We start from the raw sequence: 23,663 nt of genomic DNA, 5'->3' as shown, positions 1-23,663 counted from the left end.
ACTCGGTCTAATCTTGGGTGCACTGCAGTGTAAATGTGCAGAGTTAACTAACTGCTGTATGTCTTAGCTTCCTCATCTGTACAATGGAGATAGTGACAGTACCTGCCTATCATGTGTGGGTTATGTGTGGATTAAATGAGTCAATACATATGAAGCTCTTAGTACCATGCCTGGCACCTGATACACTCTATAAGGTGTCATTTCCACACTATGTTTTACACACACCAATGCTTCAGCCAAACCCCAAACAGCCCCAAATCCTTCCACCGCCATCTCTTCTACTTAGGCCTTTTTCTTTAGCTAGGAATGGCCAGCCTCTATTGCAGCCTGTCCTCCAGGAAGACAAAAGCAACCACCTCCATGAAACCTTTCTCGATTCCTCTGCCCTAGTGCCTGCTCCCCAGTGAGATAGAATCCCCCCTTCTCTAACAAAGGGGGGCTAACTTCTCCCAGGGCCCTCTTCTTAACCTCCCTTAAACAATCAATCACCAGTTTTAAGCTTGTTTTATCCTTCCCCCTCCCAGGTTATGAGCTCCTCAGAAACAAGGGTACATCGGGTTCTTTCTCCCCAAATTTTTATTCCCTACAACTTAGTACAGTGTAAAGCCTCAGTAAACATTTGCTGGATGAGCCTGGGTCTATGGAACAAACCACCAAAGACTAAAACAATAAAAACAACAAAGTGGCAAGTCAGAGGAAGCCTTCCCCATCACTCCAAAGCCAAGATCTCAGATTCAAAACAGTACTGGAGACCAAGGGGGTGTCTGTTTGTCAATTTCATTCTAGTCTTTTCCTAATGGCCCCCAAAAAAGCCAAATCCTTTGAGCAAGTTTGCAACCTGCTTCCACTGCTAATAGCACCTCCCTACTGGCTCACTCTCACTTAGGGAGACATGTTTTTTCTCAGAAATCTTACTTACTTTTTTTGTGTTTGTTTTAGGGCATTTCTAAAAATATCCTTAAGAAGAGATCACTGTTTTATTTTATTTTGTTATTTTTTTAACCAAAGCATCAGATGTAGGGATACAGAATTCCTCCGTTTTTGCAGGTAGACGGCTGGGCAGAGGCTTGCTGGGCTTCCCTCCACACTTAGGAACCAGCGAGTCACGAATTACTTGCACACATGCGGCCTTTCACTTATGTCTAATTTCACATTACCACCACCCTGCTTCTTCATTCACGAGAAATCCAACAAAGACGATTCCTAGCACTTGAAGTAAATTTTTAATATATCTTCACAACATTCTTCTTGAAAAAAGCCATTCTGATTCTCTATCGAATCTTGGGCCACTGCCATTAGCTAGACAAATGCCAACTTAATGAAATGATTCTGTAATACACAGAGATGGCTTAATGTAGCATTAGCTGAAAGAGCAAAAATTAGAAGCAATCTAAATGCTCCAGAACAAGCAAGCGCGTGGCTTATTGAAGACATTCCCTTGATAGGATATGATGCAGCTACCTTAAATGCGCATGGGGAAAACCGAGGGGCCCCATGGAAAAGGGCAGCGGAGGTGACGTTAAAAGTACAGAGGGTGGAAACTGTGGGCTCACGCCACCAGGGTCGCCCCCGCTGGGGCAGGTTAGGCCCAGGGTTTGAGCTCAGACGCAAGGGAAGTAAGGGGAAAGCTAAGAGGAACCCTCAGCCAACGGGGCCGGAGAGATCGGCAGTGGCCACAGGGAATGACAGTCCTGGGCACAGGCAGACGCCCGACTTAGGCGCACAGAACAGCAGATGGAAAGCCCACAAAGCCCAGATGATTCAGGAATTCCATCCCCAAGCAGGCAAGGGGAAAGGGAAGATGACCCTCCCCACATTTGCATAATGAATCAATTCCTGGATGAGAAAACAACTTTCAAACCCTTGAGACACTTAACGTCAAGCCTTGTCCTTTCCACAGTGTGGTCATCAGGCTCCCACCTGACAGCCTAGCTCCCCAAGTCTCTGAGGCTAATGCTGACCCAATGAAGGAGAGATTTAGCTTGTTTGTTGCTAGCGTGGCAGATAAACAAACTGAACCCCCAAGAGACTGAGCACCTTAGCCAAGGCCTCTAATTCCTCAGTGCCCCGCACTTTGTTAGTTCAGCTCAAACTCTACCACCCTGAGAGTGCTTCTGCTGCCTTCTGAGAGCATGGCCTCTGCCTGCCACATGCAAGTCCCACAAGACAACCCCACCTCTGGAAGAGAAAACGACTGCAGAGCTCCTTCCCACATCCCTGTCCTCCCTGATTCCTAGCCCCACCCCATCAAAATCCCCAGTGTGGACCCCTGTCAAATGCAAGAGGTCAAAGTCACTGCCCTGGCATTTAAGGTCCTCCCCCAGACAGACCACACTGCCTCCTAACCATGCCTCCCAAGGCACTCACCCTTCCCATTCCTCCTGCCAACCCCAGGAGCCATGCTCCCCCCACCACCCCAGGTACCTACAGGCCTTTTCTCCTGCGCCCCTTCTCCCAGCCTCCTCCAAACACATGGGTCTCATGCACACTGCCTCGCTTGAATGATCCCTAGCCCGCAGAGCTCAAGTAGCCAAAACTGCAAATTCTCATATGTGGAACAGTTAGGTCACCCAGATGCTGTCCTCCAAGGGACTCTTGTCCCCAAGTCTGCTCTAATGTACCACTAGAGGCTATCATTTAAGTGGTTGTCATGCTCTCCCTTGACACCCCTTGGGAGTGGGTACAAACACTAGGCAGTGATGCTGGAGCCAGGAACCCTGGTCAGGGTCCTGAGGGATTAGAGAGCTCCTTCCACCCACCACAGCTGCTGGCAGGAAGCCCTTCCTGAGCTCCTGCTACATGCCAACTGGGGATGCAGGGCACCCGAGATACAAATCTGAACAAGGCCAGGCTTTGCCCTTCAGGAATTCAGACTCGAACAGGAAAAAGTGTGAGATAAGCCCCACTAATGCAGCATGATAAATGCCAGGCTGAGAGAGAAGCCACAAAGAGAAGAGGAACACAGAGCAGAGGTGGCAGTAATTTAATTCAACCTGAGAAGGGGTTGGGGACGGGCTCAGAGAAAGCCACATTCGAGCTAGTCCTTGAAGGATAATTAACAACAATAAAAATACTGGCAGCCAACATTTATTGGGTGCTTCCTCTGTGCTAACCACTGGACCCAACACTTCACACCTGCATTAATACAAACTCATTCAGCCCCTACCGCCAGGCACTGTTCTAGGCACTGGGTATAGAGCAGTGAACACAATGAACACTGGTGCCTGCCTGCATGGAGCTTATGTTCTGTGGAGAAAAGATGGACATTAAACCAAATAAGTAAAATGTATGATATGTTAGATGGTGATAAGTGCCAAGAGAAAAAATAAGGCAGAAAAGGGAAAGAGGGAACATCTTGGGGACAGTGGGCCAGGTGGTACAATTTTAAATCAGGTGACATTTGAGAAAAAACCTGAAGAAGGTGAGCAAGCTAGCCATACACACATCTGGGGGAAGAATGCTCTAGGCAAAGGAAACAGCCAGTGGGAAGAGCCCGGACAGGAAACATGCCTGGCATGTCTGAAGAACACCAAGGATTCTGGTGCAGCTGGAGCAGAGCAAAAGAAGAGGGGCGGGCAGGGCCAGCATGTACAGCTGCACAAGTTGTGCACTGCATAAGCCGAAGGCACTACTCAAGCACACCACAACGAGCTGTGCAAAACCCAGCCTGATCAACCATACACTCTGGCCCTGGGGTGGGAGATGAGGTCAGGGAAGTGCCGGGAAGCTTTAAAGACCATGCTAAGATTGGCTTTTCCTCTGAGTGGGACAGGAAGCTACTGTGGAGAGGATTGTGAGCAGAGGCCTGACCTGATCTGACCCCCAGTCACAGGATCGCTGCGTGGAGAGTGCATAGTAGCAGGACAAGGCTGGAAGCAGGAGACTGCTTTGGAGGCTACCACGATCACTACACTCAACTATACATTGTCTTATCCCCACAGTCCCACAGGGTATGTTCCATGAGTACTCATTCACAGATGAAAAGATTAAGGCTCAAGAGAGATCTGGAAACTGGCCCAAGGCCACTGGACTAGTCAGTGGCAGAGCTGCCAGGATCAAGAAGCCGGGGGAAGAGTGCATTCCAGGTGGAATGAACAGCATCAGCCATGGAGTAGGAGCTTGGCAAGGCTTGGCAAACTTGGGGAAGGACAGGCTCATGGTTTGGGGAGGTTAGGGCCTGGGGACACGTGGCAAGGGCAGCCAGCAAAGGCCTGTCTGTGCCCTGGCCACCCTCACACCAACACCCACCCACAGCATCCAAGCTGGCATTGCTCCCTGGACCAGAGAGACTGGCTCCTAACCCGTCTCCCTGCTGTGCTCTTACACCCCTCATGTCAACCCACAGGCAGCCAAAAGAACCCTTACAAACATAAACCAGTTACTCTTCTCTTGCTCTCTGCACTCCAGTGGCTTCCCATCATGCCAGGCACACAGTAGACCCTCAATTAAAGCTGAATGAATGGAAAACTCTCTCATCCCGACAGCCTTATTCAGGTTTGTCTTGTCTCAAAACTGGGGAAAGGCCCGCTTCTTTCTTTCCTCCTTGACAAAGGGAGGTGACTCCATGCTGAGGGGTGCAGGGGGCCTGCCAGCCAGGTGTGGCCCAGTCCAGCCAAGGCCCGGCCACCGTGTTAACCAAACACATGAAGAGAGAGAGGGGAGCCATTCAAATGAACTAAGGGGCAACTTATGAATTAAACTTGTTTTTAAGCAAAATTGCTTACTGGACGTACTTCACCACGTTGTGGCCAAGTAAAAGGTCTGCAGATGTGCCTGGGCTACAAAGGCTGCAACAGGCACTCTCCAAATGGGAGCCATGGCTCCCTGTGGCCAGGCAGCACCGGGGCCCCACTGCGCCTGACCACATTATCACAGTGACAAAGATGGTATGACAGTTGCCGAAGGCCACAGAGCCACAGCCCGAGGCAGGAAGTCTCACTGAGTCTGGCTGTGAACCTAAAGAGCAGACCCAATGGCCCTACCTTCTCTTCACGCTGGATATGGTGAACCCCAAAGTTACCTTGGAAACTGGGGAAAACCGCGGCACTGAAGCTAAAATGATACTTCATAGATTTGAGCCAGTGAATATTTGGAACAAAAAGTATACATTTCCCAAAGGATCACTATTACCCCCAGGGTTTAAATCCAGGTTGTGGGTCAAGGGAAATATACAAACATACACACATATACATGTACATATGTGGATACATTTTGAAAGGAAGGAAACAGTAACCAAAAGAATGAGGATAGTAACAAGCTACCTGCTCCTAAGAAAACTGCATTTAGTAACGGAGTCTTCCTAGCGGGTCTGGCAGGGGTATTAAACGATCACTGCACAATGACTTATTCTCTAGCTAAAAGTCACAGTCCGTAGGTGGGAGAGGAAGGCTCTGAAAGCCAGGTGATTCCCCAGGCCCCTTTAGGAAGGAAAGAACTTGAAAATTTTCCATACTGCATCAGGCAGGTATGAGATAAGCTTCAAAGGCTGTGTGTTTTGAAAGGAAGATGGAGAAAAGGCTAGAAAAGCACCATCATTATGTCTACAAGAGGAAGGACAATGTGTCTCTGTGGAGTTGAGGGTCCTGAGGGTTCCCAGAAAGAGGGGACAAAAGAGCAGGACAAATGGCCAACACCCCACACCTGACAGGGCAGTATAAAGGAAGACTCAACACAGGTGCTCAGGGGAATCACTCCAGTTTGCCCGACACCAGGCTTTTCTGGGTGGTCCAAAGCCAAGCAGACAGTGACGCAGAAAGGTCCTTGAGCGCTGGCGGTCGAGAGCCTCAGAAAGAGCAGCAGCAAGGCAGAATATTCTTACTGCATGCAAAGGCCAGACTGAGCCACCAGGAAAGGGACAGCGGGTGGCTGGGTGATGGGAGGCAAGGGAGAGTTAATTAAAAATAGTTCCCTGAAAATACCAGTCCAGTGTCCTAGCTGGAGGGACACTGAGATTCTGGACCTCATTAAAAGTTGAAAATAACAGGAAAGAAAATGTAAGTTCACCCTCAGACAAAGCTGCAGCACGCACAGATCTGGACCCCTATGTGGAAATTGGCTCATCACTCCTCAGAAAAGATGGCTGTTTGCCTGTGGTGGTCCAGAGACGGGCAACCGGAGTGACCAAGAGAGCCAGCCCCTAGCTCATGCCCCCAGCTCATGCCCCCAGCTTTTGCTTTCTCCACCTGAAGGCCCAGGCTGGCCCAGGCTGACTGAATGGGGGAAGCTCAGCCCTCTCAAGGGGTCTCCTCGATCTCATCCCTCCCCATCAGAAAGCCCAGGAGACACAGAAGGAGCCAGGCCTTGGGATCAGAGACCTGGGCTCCTGTACAGCTCTGGCCCTCCATTGCACACAGGCACGTGTAACCTCCTCTGGGGCTGTTCTTACAACCTGTAATTATCTTCTTCATTGATTTCCCTGTCAGCTGCCTCTCCTACTAGAATGAAAGTTCTGTAACAGCCGAGACCAGGTCTGCCTCGCTCATCACTGTACCCTCAGCCAGCAGCTAAAACAGTGGCTGTCGCATTGCAGGATCTCAACAGATGAATGAGTGGCTTGGGAACTGTCTGGCTTCAAACACCAAGGAGTCATCTTCAAGAGCTGCACCTGAGCCGGCCCTGCCAGTTGTGGGCGGAGTGCCGGATGGAGGGCCCAGAGCCTTCCCCAGGGTTTTGCAGCCAGCTTAGCACTCCTACCCCTTCCCTGCAGTCCTGACCCCTTCTCTTCACCCATCCCAGGAGCACTGCTCAGGCCACAGTGCAATGACAAAGAGGAAGGGGAAGCTGCCCAGGGAAAAGGACAATGCACTCTCTTCAGTCTAGAACAATGTGGGTGGGAAGAAGCTACAGCCAAATCAACAAAGTCGTGAACATGAACAGAGAACATTAGAAATGGAAGGGGCCTGAGAGAACCAAGGACAGGGCCATTCAATTCCAGGATAAGAGAGTCAGGGGCACCTGAGGTATACATGAGTAGAAGATAAAGGAAGAAATGGTGACACAGTGAATAGAGAACATGCAAAACCCATTTTCTTAAGTAACTAATAAATGCTAGCCAAATTGCAGGCAGGAAGTTACTGGGGACATCTTTCATAACATATTATTAATAGAAGCCCTTAGCTTGTTAGTTGATTTCCAGAAGGAAGGCATCCTCTTTATAACAAGTTCCTCAATGCCTCAGTCAGAAAAGAATCTGGGTAGGTCTGAGATAGCATGAGAGTTTATAGCCCAAGCCACATTGCCAAAAATCAAAATTCTTGATTTGGTTTGAGAGTGTTAATTTGAAGAACTAATTTTTAACTGACCTTTTATGATTATCAAAGTAATATATGCTCATTGTTGAAAAATAGGAAACCACAGAGAAGGAGATGAGAATAAAAATCACCTCTAATTCCAGAAGTTGAGAACCACTGTTAATATTTTGGTGCATTTCCGTCTTTCTAAACATGAGATTTTAAAAGAGTTGAGAGCATACTGTGAATATAATTTCAATTCCTGGTTTTTTCCAGTAAAAGTCTATCTAAAAATACTCCACAGAGTTCCAAGAAAGAAGTTCACCCTTAGTGAATAGACAAATTAAATAACAAAATGAATACTATAAACCCTTCACAAAGCTAAAAAAAATAACAAAACTGAATATTCCACTGAGCCTCCATTTTCCCACCAAAAGAAAAAAAAAACCACTATTGCTAGGATAGAAATAGCCCATAAGTTACAGACATTAAGCTTTTTTGTATCTTCTTACCAATACACATTTTCAAAAACTATGTTTTGTTTTCCACAAGCCACACATTTTTTTCAAATCAACAGAAGAATTTTATAACTGCATCTTATTATTTTGAAGCAAGAAATCAAGTTTCAGTAGCCTTGGGAAGGCTTCATCTTCCAATCTGCAGGTGGACCAAATAATGATTAGTTCACATTTATGGGTTACATCTCCAGTTCTGTCATGTTCTGTCACCTACACAGTGAAGTGAGCAAATGGCGTTGCCAAGGACATATTATGTGTCAAGTGCCACCCAGTTGGGAGCTGCCCTGATGTCTTCCCAGGTCCTCATTGGGTACCTGGTTTTACACATAGGCCCAAGGCCTTGGCCAGTGGAGAACAGATGAACCCTTCTGCCTGGTAGAGAAGACTATGCAGGGTCAAGATCTCCCTGCTACAGTGCATTTTCTCCCAATTCTTGTAGTATTTCACATTTCATTCAACAAATATGCCCATGGCAGGCACTAGACTGGGTGTTGGGCACACAGGGTAAATAATACAGACAATGTATTTCCTTAAGTAACTGTAGTATGGTACAGCCCATGGAAAACAGGGCTGGACTCAAACTTAGGTCTTCTCACTCTTAGTCCAGTGCTCTTTCTATGAAACCACTCACATTGGTGAATTTCCTCTTATTGACAACCTAATTCTCTTGGGTGATTCATATTCCCTTTAGCATCTGGGTGCCCCCAGCTCTTAATTTCCGAGCAATGAGCTTCCCTGACCTCTAGATGGCTGCATATGCCCTGGTTTCTGTGCGCCTGCCTAGATCAGTGGTCCCCAACCTTTTTGGCATCAGGGACCATTTTCACGGAAGACAATTTTTCCATAGATTGGGGGTGGGATGGTTTTGGGATGATTCAAGCACATTACATTTATTGTGCACTTTATTTCTATTATTATTATATTGTCACTTGCCACTCACTGATAGGGTTTTGATATGACTCTGCAAGCAATTGATTTATTATGGTCTCTGTGCAGTCAAACCTCTCTGCTAACGATAATCTGTATTTGCAGCCACTCCCCAGCACTAGCATCACTGCCTCAGCTCCACCTCAGATCATCAGGCATTAAATTCGCATAAGGAGCAGGCAACCTAGATCTCTCACATGCACAGTTTACAGTAGGGTTTGAGCTTCTATGAGAATCTAATGCTGCAGCTGATCTGACAGGAGGCGGAGCTCAGGCGGTGATGCGAGCAATGGGGAGCAGCTGTAAATACAGATGAAGCTTTGCTTGCTCACACACTGCTCACCTCCTGCTGTGCAGCCTGGTTCCTAACAGGCCATGTATTGGTATGGGTCCACAGCCTGGGGGTTGGGGACTGCAGGCCTAGATTCTGATCCTTGACTCAGGCATCTTCCCAGCTCTCCTGGCACCAGCTTCAAACCCTGTGTATCCCTCCCTTCACCCCCACATGCAGCAGGCTGGATTTTGCAGGATTCATGGCATTAAAAACAGATTTTACTGGACTCATGGCCTCCCAACTAAAGCTATTTCCCAGCTTCCTTCACAGCTATATGTAGCCATATGACTAAGTTCTGGTCATCAGCAAAAGAGAACATGCCACTTCCAGATCTTCCCCTTAAAATGACTGGCTGTGTGCTCCCTTGGTTCTTTCCCCTGGGAGATAAGTTTTCACCTTCAACCATGAAACAGAAACCACATGTTGAAGATACTAGGCCTGGACCACTACCTACTCTGGACTGCTGCATGAGAGGGAAATCAACTTCTACCTGGTTTCAGCCATTGTGTTTGTGGGTCTCTTTAACAGAGGAACTCGTCCCGTATCCAAATTAATACAATACAGTAAGCTTGAATGTGACCAGTTCTACCTATATTCTTGTAGCAAAGCCCCTTGCCACCAATTAAATACTTTAAAGGGGATGTTCAAAACTATGTAAGAAAGTGTTCCATTCAGTTTTATTACATGGAAAACTTTTAGAAAATGAAATTCACCAGGACCTCAAAGATGATTTATGTTCAGGTCACAGGAAAAACTGAGAGGACCCAGAAAGGCAGATCAGCCTCCTACAGAAACAGTGGAGAAGGGAGCTCTAAGTGACAACCACAACCAGTCCTGTCTCTTTCCGAAGTTAACTCCATTCCTAGAAAAAGCACCGAAAGCTGAAATGATGCAAACCAAGGCTAATGTCTCCATGGAAACAGTGTTATAATTGGAGCTGTGTTCCTGACCAAGAACTCGATGGTCAACTTTTTAAAGAAATTACATAAACTCCTCATTTTATCATCTCATTAGCCTTGGGACTTTTAAAGCTAGAAGGGCTGTTGGGTCAATAATATATCACAAAAGATATATGTGTATTCTGTACCATACAAGTAGGTGCAAATCAATTGAACCCAACACTACAATCAGTCACATGACCTTTTATTTATTCTGATTCAGTAATAGTACATAGCACAAAGTAGGTCACTTTAATAATTCCTGCTGACTTCTAAATACAGGAAATCAGAACATTTAAGGACATTTTCAATAAAGAAAACAAAGAGGAAACTTGAGTAGAGAGTAGAAATTAAAGCTAGAAAAGCAATATTTAAGTCCTGGCTCTACCACTGACCAGCTGTGGGAGCCTGGACTGTTGCTTAAACCCTGTAGGTGACTTCCCAGCCCACAGGAGATTTCATAATGCTTGCCTCGTGGGATTGTGGTGAAGCTAAACAAGGCACTGTATGTAAAAACTACTTGTAAGTTGCACAGGAATATTAAATGGTACTGTTATCAGGATCACGGCATTTGGAAAGGCATTTGTGGGGTGGTTTTCACCTTCATGAAAACTTTAAGCAGACTACAAGCTACCCAGCCACTCTTTGAAAAACTGACCTGCAGCAATCTCTTTTGCTGCCCTTAAAATTCCCCCACATGCATCAGTTGGCAAGAGCTGGTCTTTCTGCTGCAGTCATCGCTGGCATCCATGTGCTCACCAGCCAGAGAGTAACTGGCAGGATGTCAGTCACGGCTATGAAGGAAAGAGAGCTGCACTGTGCTGAGGCCCCTGTGTGGCCACACATCTATCAACCAAAAACACGTTCCAAAGACCCACTATGTGGTCAGAAACCTCAGACCAGAGACAGGAAGCATTTTGGGGTGCCAGGAAAATAGAAGAAGATTACAGCAGTTAAGTATGCAGGCTCTGGAATGAGACCGGCCTGAGTTTGAATCACAGCTTTTCCACTTAGCATGTGTCATCTGGGGGACCTCTGAATCTCAGTCTCCCTAACTGGAAAATGGGACTGACACTACCCATCCCACAGAGATAATTGTGAAGATTAAATGAGAAAAGGCATGTAAGCACTAAGCACAGTTCTTGGCTTATGGTAAATAGTCAAAGGTTAGATACTGCTATTAATAATAATAACAAATGCATTTGTAGTGCTGACAATTTAGATTGGACAGATCTCCAATCAAGGTTTTGCTTTGTAACCAGGTATTACCTGGACAGCATGCTGGCTCACCCAGGCTAATCAAGCTTCCTCTGGATTTCTGCCTAATGCCTCAAGACAGGCGAAACAACCAAGAATGCCCAACTGGCCAGGTGGCTAGATTCTGACACTTGTTTTTCTGGTTCCCAGCTGCCCGTCACTATCCCAAGAGGTGTTCACAAAGAAGAATCCATTCACATGGATATCTGTGCCTAACTTTTCCGTCCATGCCCAGGCTTATGGCACCCCATCTCTGGGGGTGAAATGCATAATCATCTTTAAAACATGGCCTATCCAACAAAGTGGTGTTCGTCAGCACCCACTTGGTGGACAGCGCCACAATCCTGAACATGCCCTGGAGGTAGGGGAACTTCTGGCCTTCCCAGGTTTTCCCTGTAAAGGCCAGAACACTTTCACTATTAAAACTGCACTGCTGCTCCCTGCAGCCAGGAAGCAACTTTACAGCTTCTAAACTCCTATTCTTTCCTTATCTCACTCAAGCATCAGACCCACACTGTAAGGGGCTGGACAAGAATTGTGAAACCTGTTCTGCAGATAAGGAATCGGGCTCAGTTTGAGACATTAAGTGATTTGGCTTAGGCTGTATGGCGATTAAGTATCGGAAGCAGACAGAATGCAGGTTATCTGACTGCTAATCTGGTGCATTTTCCAGAAAATGCAGGTATTCGTTTTTAAACATTTGACTTCCCTAATGGTACTGTGCTTCTGGAGAATTCATTAACTAAGGTATTGCAGTCACAGTACAGTGCAGATTCACACACTTGAAAGCCACTCACACAGGCAGATGTTCACCACACTCTAGAAATCTAAAGGGTGACTGATAACAGCCATGCCGATTAACATAATTGACAATTAATTCCCAGTTCTGGCTTCCTCTCCCCTTCTGCCTACATGCATCTAGTAGCCTCCTATCAGGTCTCTGCTGCATTTAGTCCCTCTTTGCTGCAATCCCGCTAGAACACTAACACTGGATTAATGCTTGAGGGAGAACTATTTCATGCCACTAAAATCAAACCCAGAAAAAATGATTCCAGTGGTTCTCCACTGCCTACCAAGATAAACTCTAACTTGCCCCTTAACCTTGCTGAGCTTCTCCATCTGTACAAGGAAGGAATGGACTAAGTAGAGCCTTGCTCACTTCCAGCTCATGATTCTAAAACCCCCAGTGAAGCTCAAATCCTGCATGTGGAGGCTGCTGGGAGACAGCAGAGTCCAGTAGTCAAGAGCCTCCATGGCCTTGTTTTTAAGCCTGGATATACTGTTTATAAGCTATGTCACTTAGGAAGGTTCCTGAACCTCTAAAAATGACTTCAGGTTTGGGCCTTGAATGATCTCCCAAACTTAAATTCCCACCATTATTTAAGAACCCTCCATTCTAGGCAAGTCTGTGTCCCTGAATGCAAACTGGTCATTCCTAACTCTGTGCTTTGAATTATGCTATGTTCCCACCTAGCCACCCCCTGGAGGTACCTGTCCTACCCTTGTGAACCTAAATCCTACCCATACTTAAAGGTCTAGATTAAACCTGACCACTTCTATGAAGCCTTCTCCCTTCTATGACACAAAGATCTCACAAGTCTGAATTTCTGTAGCACTTACAGTCTAGACCACTTCACTGGCATTAGATGTGGTTTTGGATTATCTTTATAAGCAGATGAAACTGTGCTTGTTGGTCACAACAACTATTTCCGCTATTCCTCTGGGTCTAGCATGCTACCTGGCATATAGCCCCCAGATATTTGTTGACTGAATAAATAAATGTGCAGTACTATGACCAAATAAATATGCACTAAGTTTCCTTTTAGTTGATGTGGCTCAGCTATGGATTTGTTGTACTTTGGAGCCAATTAAAGATAACATAAAGATGAACATCCAGAGGGCAGGGATGAACATGGCCAATTAACTCCTCATCATCCGTAAAATATACTGATATCTTCCCAATCTGAAGAATAAGAAAAACACAGATGTCAAAAGGAAATAGTAACCTAAACTCCAAAGTACCTTGTAAGACCAAGCTCATGAACCTATACTGATACAGAGTGAAGGAAATTTGAGGTTTTTCCAAAGCTGAACTCACTCATTGAATGAATAAACAAGTATTTACTGAGTACCTATTCTGTACAGACACTGTCTTAGTTGCTGGGGATACAGCAGAGAACAAAACAGATGACATTCCTGTGCATATTCCAGCTCCAAAGTGAAGTCCACAAAGGAACGACTTCTTGCACCAATTCCTTGCTATGCCTTAAAGTAAGAAAAAAAAAAAATAGAACATAACATTCACAACTGACCAAATAGAGGCAGTGCTAAAAGTGCTCTGTCACTCCCTGGGAGGCATCCCTCACCCTAGAATCCACTGGGGAAGCTTGCAGCACGGCACTCTGCACCCAAGTCATTTGAACACTGCCAGTTGAGCTCTGCCACTAGTGTCACTTAAATATCAAACCTCTCAAATGGCAAATGTGGCTCATGATGCCAAAAACAAAACTCAGAAGTGGGAAAGGGGGGGGTGGTAGTTGGTTAAAGGATCAGGTAGATTTCACCATTGCAAGACCTCAGGTTCCTCTCTCCATTGGAGCAGAAACCTCTCCCATCCTCTAAAACCTTGAAAAAATTTTTTTTCTTCTAGTAGGATACTGAAAATAGCTTTGCATTTAACATTTAAAATTGTTTTTGATCCCACACTTTTTTAGCTCTGCTCTCTTCTGCAAACTCATTCCATTCCCTAAGGGTACTTATAAGTATATTTTACAAGTAAACAAACCATAGTCACCATTTTTATCCCTAAGAGTTAAAAAGAAAAAACAATTTACATAATGATATGGAAGATAAGTTGGCCAAGAACACAGAAATCTTATCTGGACCAAAAGTTCTAGGACAAAATTTCTTTCAACTCATCAAGAAAGACAGCAGATCAAAACCAAGGTTCGTACTGAACGCATGACTGTTGAGCACAGCACACGGGAACTTTCTGAGTCATTATTTGCATATCTACTTCTTCAAGAAGCAATTGGGGGGCAGCCATTTGAGGGTAGGTTTGAACAATGAAATATATGTATGTTCTCCTGTCATGATGAGAAAACAAAAGGATTTTTCAGCCAAGAAGAACCTGAGAAATCAAAGTTCAATGAGGGCAACTTACTCAAAGTTACTCCACAAATCAGTGGCTAAGCCAAGACCACAGCCAGGGTCTCTCCCAGCTCCCAGTCCAGGGCTTTCCCAACTGTCTGCAATACTATCTCATTGTAACACGTGAAACCAAATCTTAAAGCCACAAAGGTAAAATCCCTTTTATAAAACTTTTGGACAGACTGGAAAAATAGTAAAAGTGACTAAGGTAAATGGGTCTCATTAATGCTAACAGCAAATGACCTATAATGTCATATAGAGGAGGGGTCTAGCAGGAGAAGGCTTAATGACTGCTAATCATGCTTTAGTACTAAACAGCATGTTTTCAGTCATCACTAAATGGCTTTCATGGGCTTGCCTGAGAATTAAATCACTATTTAGTTCATTTTTTTTCTAGAGAAAAATCTATCCCAAGTTTCCATCAACTGCCTTACAAATAAACTTTTGGAACAAAACCTATTTTTAAGATGGATGTGCATGTAAAACATAATTCTGAGGTCTAAAGCTCTGCACTAAACATAATTAAAACAGTAATGGTGACACATGCTAGGAGTGTGTTTATGAGAAAGCCCTTCAAACCCTTAATTTGTTTACATGCAACAAAATGTTTTATTAAAAGCCTCTGGACAGGGTATGGTAAATTTCTATTTATATAATATATAACCAAGGACAAATGCTCTAATTCTGTATGCAAGTATATACAGGGCTTTTCTATTAGTGGGCCCAGAGTTATGGGGAAGATAAAAGAGGGAGAAACCATCTCTACACAAGGAATTCTTAATCCAGTTATACTCGCCTTTACTTTCCTCAAAAACATCAAGCACCTTCCAACCTCAGGGCCTTTGTACCTCCTGTTCCCTCTTCCTGGGATTCCTTCCCCCAGATCTTCCTGAAGCTGAGCTCAAATGTCACCTCCTTGGAGAAGGCCCCCCTGGTGACCCAGCTAATGCAACCTCCTTCCCACCACACGTCATCACTCTGCTTTACTCTATTTGATTGCTTTCCTACCACCTGCCACTACCAGGAGTTAACATGTTTAATTGTTTATTGTCTGTTTCCTCCTCCTGGGACTCTGTTTTGTTCACTGCTGTATCCTCAGTGCCTAGAACAGTGCTATGCATCCAATAAACTTCACTGATTGAGTAAATGAGTACAACTGAAGAGTGGGAAGTGAATACAAGATAATTAACTGTGAAACAACTAAAAAATGAGAGAAGTGGCCATTCTGATTAGGTATGATATGGTAGTTTGCTAATCATGAAGTATTATTGCTCCTGAATGAATGGCTGGCAATCAAAAGTAAGAGAGAGAGAGAGATTGACAGAGAGCATGCAAAGGGGGCAAATGTCATCAGAGGAGGCTTTGCAAAGAAGTGAGATTCAAGGCAGGCAGAGGCAAGGAAGAAAGGCCACTCAGGTCAAGGAACAACCTGAACAAAGATCCAGAGCAGGAGAGTATGATATGGGGTGGCCTAGGAGTGTAGGGGAGAGACAAGAGAACTAAGCCTCAGGCACAGGAATGGAGGCCAAGTGGGGCAGTGGGGCTGGTGAGGAGGAACAGGGTCAGGCTCTGGAGAGCCTGGAAGCCTGGACACAGGGTGTCACCTGCATGCCACTGGCAGCAGGGCTGTTCTTCGAAGGCCAAGCTGGCCAGACATGGGGGAAGAATTGAAATAAGTAGAGAGCAGAGCAGAAAACTGGTCAGAAGGTGGCCTGGGTGGTCTAAGCACAAGGGGGCAAAAAGAGCTACTTTTCTCTGCTTAGGTAAGAGAGGGACACAAGTGAGCACCATGTCAAGGCATTTGTCCCAAAAAGGAATTTCCAAAGTATCTCACAGTAGCACACCATGGCAGATTCAGGTCAACTTCCCATCCCCATCCTGCTCCTGGAGCACTCGAGGAGGATAACAGAGTTCAGAACAAAGGTTCTGAGGGCAGAGCATGTCCTTCATGTCTCCCAAATCTGAGATTAATTATATTCAGGATAGCCTGTGTTTATTATCATTTTATTCTTTGAAAAAAAAAGTGGTATCTAATTGCACTATGCAGTATATATTTGAACATTATATAACACATTTTTATGTAACAGGTTCTTGACATAAAACAATGTGTCCCTTACTATCTAAATGTATTCGGGGAACAACTGGCATTAAAAATATATACACATACACACACCAAGACTGTGGATACACCAAGCCTGCGGACATTGGTCTTCAGGGTAAGGAACTGGAGAGAGGAGGATGAAGGTGAGAGACTTTTGAAAAGGTCCCCTCCCCAGTGAGGAGCTCTGCAGATGGCTAGATGGGGGTGGGAGGCAGTGAGTTATGTTGACAGGTTCATCGCACACAAGGAGCTGCCTGGGGAGAAGCTGGCTTAGCCACATGGGGCCTGTGTCAGAGCAATGCCGCAGGTAGACAGGAGAAAGCAAGAGAGACAGCCATGCACAACAGGATGTGAAGGGAATGCTCATAAACCCTGGTAACTGCTACTAGGGTAATACCCAGACGTATACTCCTGCCCCGTGTCCCACTGCAGAGGTCTTCAGCCCTGCTCTAAAGGAGATGCACACCATGTTTGTCAACAACACACCAGGTACACGACGTACAGGACCTAACACAGGGGTTCCTCTCAGGGGCCATCTACAACGGCGTTAGAGAACAGGCTCTGGAGTCCATTGGGCACAAATCCTGATCCACCCCATACCAGCTGAGTGACCCTGGGCAGTTTACAGAACCACCTCACTTGTAAAGTAAGTATAATAATAGTACCTACCCTGTGGGGTTGTTAGGAGGACTACACAAGTTAATAAGTATAGGGTGACTCACATATTCGCTGGCACACAGAAACTGTTCAATACGTTTTAGCTGCTAGTACCATAATTATTATTATTTCTATTTTGCAGATACAGTAAATTAGACTCAAAGAAGCTAAATAATTTGCCCATGTCACACATTTCAAACAGTAGTTGAAGGAATAACCACATGTAAATGTTTTACTCAGTATATGCACAAAACCCAGTGGGTAGAGCATTAACCAGAATATTCAATTAGGCAGACCATCCATCCCCTTCTTTAACCAGGCTGGATAAATGTGAGTTTACACTATTTAAAAGGACAACATGTTTTAAAGTGAAAATCATTTTCCATTATATGCCAGCAATCAAAGATCCCCTGCAACAAAGATGACAAAACTTATCCAATCTCATCTCCCTCTGAACTGAAGTCCCCAACTCAAACCCTCCTTTCAGGCAGACCTGTTGCACACCTCATCTCATGTCCCCACCTCTCTACTGTGTGTATCCCTCTCCCTCCACCTGCTCAGTCCCCGAGTGTCTATCCTACCCCATCTCCTCCTCCTGCTCCTCAAGATCTTCAAGTGACACATGCATTGGATGAGCATGTCCTAAAGGCTGCCTGTGCCTGTCATTTTGGGAAAACCGAGATGAACTCTTCCCAGGAGCAGCTGAGATAGTCTCAGAAACAGCCCAACACAATATGGAATGCAGCAGGACCTAAGGGAACTGGAGTGATATCAAGAGCTGGGGACACTGCTGCCAGGTGTGGGGAGCAAGGAAAACAAAATGAAGAAACAGTTCCTGCAGGACCAAGCCCCTGAGCTGGGTCTTAAAAGCAGAGGAGGATTTGGATATGTGATGAATGGGGGTTGGGGCAGATGGATGGGGATAGGGGCTGGTACAGGGAACTGACAGCCCTTCAGCTTGACTGGACATGCCTAGGCACCCAGCAAGGTCTGGTGGACAGGCGGGCTGGACATGGAAACCCCTACATACCAGGCTGAGGAGCCCGGGCAAGGCAACAAGGAACAGCAAGACTGACAGCCAACATTCACTGGGCATTCACCATGTGCCATGAATAGCCTGACACACTTTTTCCAATGTTTTAACTCATTTAATCCACACCACAATTCTTTGAGGTGAAGACGACTATGATCCCAGTTTCACAGATGACGACACCAAGATATAGACAACAAAGGCAACTTGACCATGGTCATAAAGCTAGTTGGGAACACTTAGGATGTGACATCTGTCCTCTAAAGCACCCAACCTAACTGCTTCTTAGGACAGCCTGGGGGATGAAGTGATAATAAGCTCCAGGCTTTTATGAGGGTTCGATTGGACAGTGCTTGCAAGCAGTTTGCAAACCTGCAACTCCAAGGCCACCAATGCTAGCTACAGGCTGCCTGACATCAATGTCCTCAATGGATCTGCTAGCAGCTAACGTGGAGAGACAGATGGGTTCCCGGGCCAAGGGAGACAGTATGAACAGTGGAGTCTGGGACAGACACCTACCTTTAGCGGGGTGCAGGAAGAGAATCAAGAAAACAGCATGTCCCAAAGGCTGAGAGAAGAAGAGATTTCAAGGGGGAAAGACACTTGAGGTAAAAGCTACAAAGGGGCCAAGAACAACCACTTACGGTTAAGAATGGACCTGTGGAATTCAAGACTTAAAGTTTTCAGGGAAAACTTTGGGAAGAAATATAAAGCAGGGTGGTAGGGAGAGAAGCCAGAGGGCAGGCGCTAAGGATGGAGCAGGAGGTGGGAGTGGAGGAGATGCCCCCCGTGCCAGGCTGGCGGGAAGGGAGGGAGGAGACACACAGGCTCAGGGGCACCAGTGTACACACACGTAAGCTGCCGAGCGCACAGAGGCTCACTACAAGTCTGCTTCTGTCTTTTCTGACCTTCCTCTCCTAAATCAACACTACGGTTTTGGGGGCATGGTGGGGAGGCTGAGGACAAACTGCACAATGGATACTATGGTGACAGGACCCTGGCAGAGGTGGGAGAGAGTGGCAGCTGGCACTGAGGAAAGACTTCCTGTGTGCCATGCACCTTACACGCATAATCTCCCTTGATCCTCACACAGACTGCGTGAGGCAGGCGCTGCCATTGCACCAAGAGGAGGAGCCTGAGGCCAGACGAGTCAAGCACTTGTCCAAGGCCACACAGCCCGAACCCAAGTCCTTCTGCCACCAGAGCCCAGGCTCTTGCCATGGTGAGGATCCAAGTAGAGGAAAAAAAGGAGAGATCCACTTACTTCCTCTGAACTGGGAAGAGAGGAGGGAACAAAGGGGAAAGAGACAGGACACTCTGGGTGGGAAAGAAGAGATGCTGAGGGAGTTTAAGTCACAGCACATCTCACTTTGCAAGAGGGAGGAGGAAAGACAGGGTGGGTGTTTGGGGTAAGTTTGAGTCTTGTAATAAGGTGACAATGAGGAGAGAAAGGACTGTGGAGAAGGACATGCCTGTGTCTCTGAGCTCCCAGTTAAACCTCAAGGTCTTGAAAGCGGTTTTTTTACTTCCTTACAAGTGCCTACTTTAGTATGGTGCTAACTAAAATTATTGCCTGTAATTATAATATTGTAAGGAGCAGAAACTGTTTCTTTAATATCAACTTTCTCCTATTGCAGTGAGAGTTGATGATGAAATCACAGAAAGAAGAAAGCTCACAGAAGGCAACCCTTCCACCAGAAAGATATTAAATATTTAGTTTTTACATTTTCTCATGCAGTTTTGTTAACACAGCCAACTCTTTCTACAGTGCTTGTCCATCTTTTAGCACGTAAACACCACAGAGAGATTGTTGGTTTAGGGGGATAAATCTGAAAACATGGCCACTTCCTTTTCCTACCCTGTGGCTTGAAAACCTCTTCTACAAATAGCAGACAAATTCATGAGTAGTCATCATTTTATAAATCATTTGAAATGGATCCTTTAAAACACCATCTGTTGATCTGCTTAACTTTCCTATGAAAATAGCGCTTCAGCTCAGATGTTCTGGAGGTGCCAGGAGGTAAATACCAACCTGAATTCACATGTATTAAATATTTAGAGATTTATTGAACTTTAGAGCCAAAAGAACTTTTGAGATAACCTAGTTCAATGGCCTTAATCTCCATCGGAGGCAAACAGAACCCAGAAAGGTTCGGTAACTTGCCCCAGGTGGCACAGCCATGACAGTCCAATTCTGGGGTAGTACCAGCATGTCTACCTCTTCATTCCCAGGTTAGTGCTTTTCCACCACACCTGCTCCTTTCTCCCCCTTTTTAAACTTCAGGGGTTGGAATAAAATACAAATTTAACTAGAGTTTTAACTTATTGTCATTTTTCACTGACTTCCTCTACAACCAAAACCAAAATGCCTCTACAGATCCAGCTTCAGACGATCAAGGCAATTTCAAATCCTGCCCAGGAAACTTTCAGCCTTCTTAACATGTTCAACAAACAGTTTTTAAAGACTTATCAATAAAGTGAACTCAGTAACAAAGCATGGACTGAAAGATTAAATTTTGTGTTTTAAAATATATTTTGGAATTTCATTGATATGAAAATCAAATTTAACAGCAGTGATTCTTTTTTTTTAAAGTCTTGCAAGCACGGAGAGCATGAGATTATTCAAAACTGCTCAGGAGCAGCAATGATTATTTTAAGCTCATGATTCAACGGGCACATTAATTAAAAACTCCACCAACCCAAATTGACAGATCCTGATATCAACGGGACCAGAAGAATTAAAATAATAGTTGTCATATAAAAATAGATTAAGGGGGGGAACAGCAGCCCATGTCAGAAGGACAAATGACAAGCAAGCGTGGTGGGAAATGAGATGCATCTAATGGGCAGCTTTTATGGATTTTTAGAAAACGAAGATCCTAGAAATACGGGCATACGGGTAGTGTCAAGAATTGCTTCTTCATAAATACCGAATCTGATTTCTGGAAGCTGGGTGAAAAAACTTGGCTAATAATTCCTCGCCGAGGAGTAGCGATGTAAGATGGGGTTAGAGACCACAAGCGCCTAAGTGCCAGAACAACGCTAGGAGATCGGGAAGGGGCCGAGGCGGGGGAGGGAATAGGGACAGGAGGTGCGGGGAGAGGGGTGTCAGCCGGGTCTCCCGCCGCCCAGCACAAACTTGACAACAGACGCCAGTGTCCAGGGCAGCCCTTCCTTCCCCTGCGCCCGCCGTCCGGCACCAGCGCGCTCCCCACAGCCGGCTCTCGCGACCCCTCGGGGTGGCTGACACGCGCCCCGCAAGGTCTGCGTTAATTTCTACCTTCCTCTTCTTCCTCCCAGCAAACCGAAGCTCTCTGGGCTACCCGTGCCCGGTAATCGCGAGCGGGAACCTTTTTCTTCCCTGACATCTGTCAAACCCCGAGCTTCAGCCAGCCTCGCTGCGCCCTCCGCGGAGCTCCAGGGCCGGCAGCTGGCCCGCACCTGGGCGCCGGGCGACAACCGGGTGCCGTCGCGCACCTGCTCGCAGACCACCGGGGATCCTCCCGGGGCCGCTCAGGACCCCGACGGCGGCGCAGGCCCGACGAAAGTTCGCAGGCTGGGGCTGGCCCCATGCCGGGCCGGGGGATTCCAGGTGCAGCGACAGCCCCGGCGACAGGGCCGAAGAGCCGGGCAGGCTCGGACTCCCCAAGCCCGACGGAGATGCCCTCCCCACCCCCACCCAGCCTCACAAGCTCGCCAAAGGGAAGTGGAGAGGGGGAGGAAGGGCAGACGCAGCATCGTTCGCCCAACGCCCTTGGGGCGCAGCTGCTAAGGATGGTCCCCTCGGGGGTCCCTGCAGCTCCCAGAAATACACCTAGGACTCGCCCTCAGCCGAGTCATTGAGCCCAACGGACAGAGCTGTCCCTTTAAGAGGGAGCTGGCCGTCTCCTCTCTCCGCCAGGTAGCGATGCCCGCGAAGGAGAAGTGGATACTCCCGCGGACACTCTCCGGTCCCTTTAAGGGCGCCTGCGGCACCTCTGCCCGCCCTAGCCCGCAGCGCCAGCCCCCGCGAGGAGGATGGGGGCGGACGGGCGCGGCGCCTTTAAGGGGCGCAGCCTCCCCGCGGCCGGGTGGGGGCAGGGAGTGGGCACGGGCCCTTTAAGGCGGGCAGCGGGCACGTCGGGCAGGGTTCCCCGGCGGCCGGGCTGCGCCCGGGGCAGCGGCCGGGGCGCCGCGCCTATGAGGGTGCTAACGGCCCCGACGGGGTGCCCGGGGCCGCGCCGCTGGCCGCCGCCGCCCCGACACTCACCGTGGCTCGCCGGGAGCGCCCGCGCCCGCGCCCGCACTCGGATCCCGCGGCGGCGGCGGCGGTGAGTCCGGCGCGGGTAAACAGGCACCTCCGTCCCTGACCTACTTTCTGCCTTCCCTAAATGTCGCACCACTAACCTACTTTCCGACCAATCCGCTCCCCGCCGGCCCAGGCCCGGCCCCCCGCCCACCAATCGCTGTGCCCAACCCCCCTTCCCCGCCCACCAATGGAGGAGCCGCGGAGCCCGGATACCTGCCTCTTCCCGCTACCCAATCCGAGCGCCGAAGGGAGCCGGTCTAGGCGGCCATTCCCGGCCAATCCGCGCGCGGCTCGGCGGCCCATGGGCCAATTATATGGCAGCTGATGGGGCCACCGACCAATGGCGAGGCGGCGGGGGCCGGTTTACCTGCTAATTTCCCGCCACCAATCATTTGGCGCCCAGGAGCGCACGCCCCGAGCAGAGGACCAATCCGCGCGATCGCCTGGATTTCCTCTCCCCTGCCCTCTCCCTTTCCCCTCGAGTCTCTCACTCTCTGTGGCCACTGCGGTGCAGACGCCGCACTCCTTGCGGTCGCCCGGAATATCCCTCTTCTCTAGGTCCCCGCTGGCGTCCGGCCGCCCGCCCTCACCCCTCGTTCTTCCCCTCTCCGCTCGGGCGCCCTGACTAAAACCAGTGTTTCCTGACTTCCCTCCCGCCAACTCCATCTAGGAAACCAATTTTAGGAACACGCAGTGCCAGACCCTACCTAAAGCCCCTGGTGTGCCAAAGTCCAAACGAGGGAAGAACACTTCGTATTTCTAGAAGGCTTGTCCGCCCCGAGCACTGCAAGTGTTCTCACATTCCTTTCGTTCGTTCTGACCTCCAAGCGTCCCACCGGAGCTGTCACTCTCGTTCGAAAGAGAAAACAAGCGCGCAGCGGCTCTGTTGCATTTCCTTCCACTCGCCAGGTTTTGACCACCTACTGTGCGGCAGACGCCAGCCCAGCAGCTCTGGGCCCCACTGCGAAAAGCTAAAGCTGTCTAGGGAGCGAGACGGAAGGAAACAAATAGTTACGGAAAATAAAAATTCCAAAACAACATGCGACTTGGTTGCTGAGAGGACCTGTCTCATTTTTGCATCTCAAGCGCTTAGTAGAGGGCCTTTAGCACAAAGAACTCCCAGTCCTTCCAGATGTTAAACTCCCTGAATTCAAGGACAGCGTCTTCTTTTTTGTTATCCATGCCAGCTCCCCTTCAGCGCCTAGCAGGGCGGGGTGGTGCGGTGGAGGGGTGG

General features: G+C 47.6%; 1 protein-coding gene across 8 annotated transcripts in view; it reads right to left on the bottom strand.

The window, feature by feature from the left end:
• ARNTL (aryl hydrocarbon receptor nuclear translocator like) overlaps window positions 1-22,536 on the bottom strand; it is a 102,568-nt gene extending 80,032 nt beyond the window's left edge. For all 8 annotated transcript variants that reach the window (XM_045557557.1, XM_045557563.1, XM_045557562.1 and 5 more), the window contains exon 1: window positions 22,391-22,536. The gene's annotated coding sequence lies outside the window, so the exon portion shown is untranslated. The remainder of the gene's footprint in view (window positions 1-22,390) is intronic.
• Between the last annotated feature and the right edge of the window lie 1,127 nt (window positions 22,537-23,663).

The sequence above is a fragment of the Lemur catta genome, chromosome 7 (assembly GCF_020740605.2).
Source record: "Lemur catta isolate mLemCat1 chromosome 7, mLemCat1.pri, whole genome shotgun sequence".
NCBI classification, from domain to species: Eukaryota; Metazoa; Chordata; class Mammalia; order Primates; family Lemuridae; genus Lemur; species Lemur catta.
This window is presented reverse-complemented; position numbering and strand designations above follow the sequence as displayed.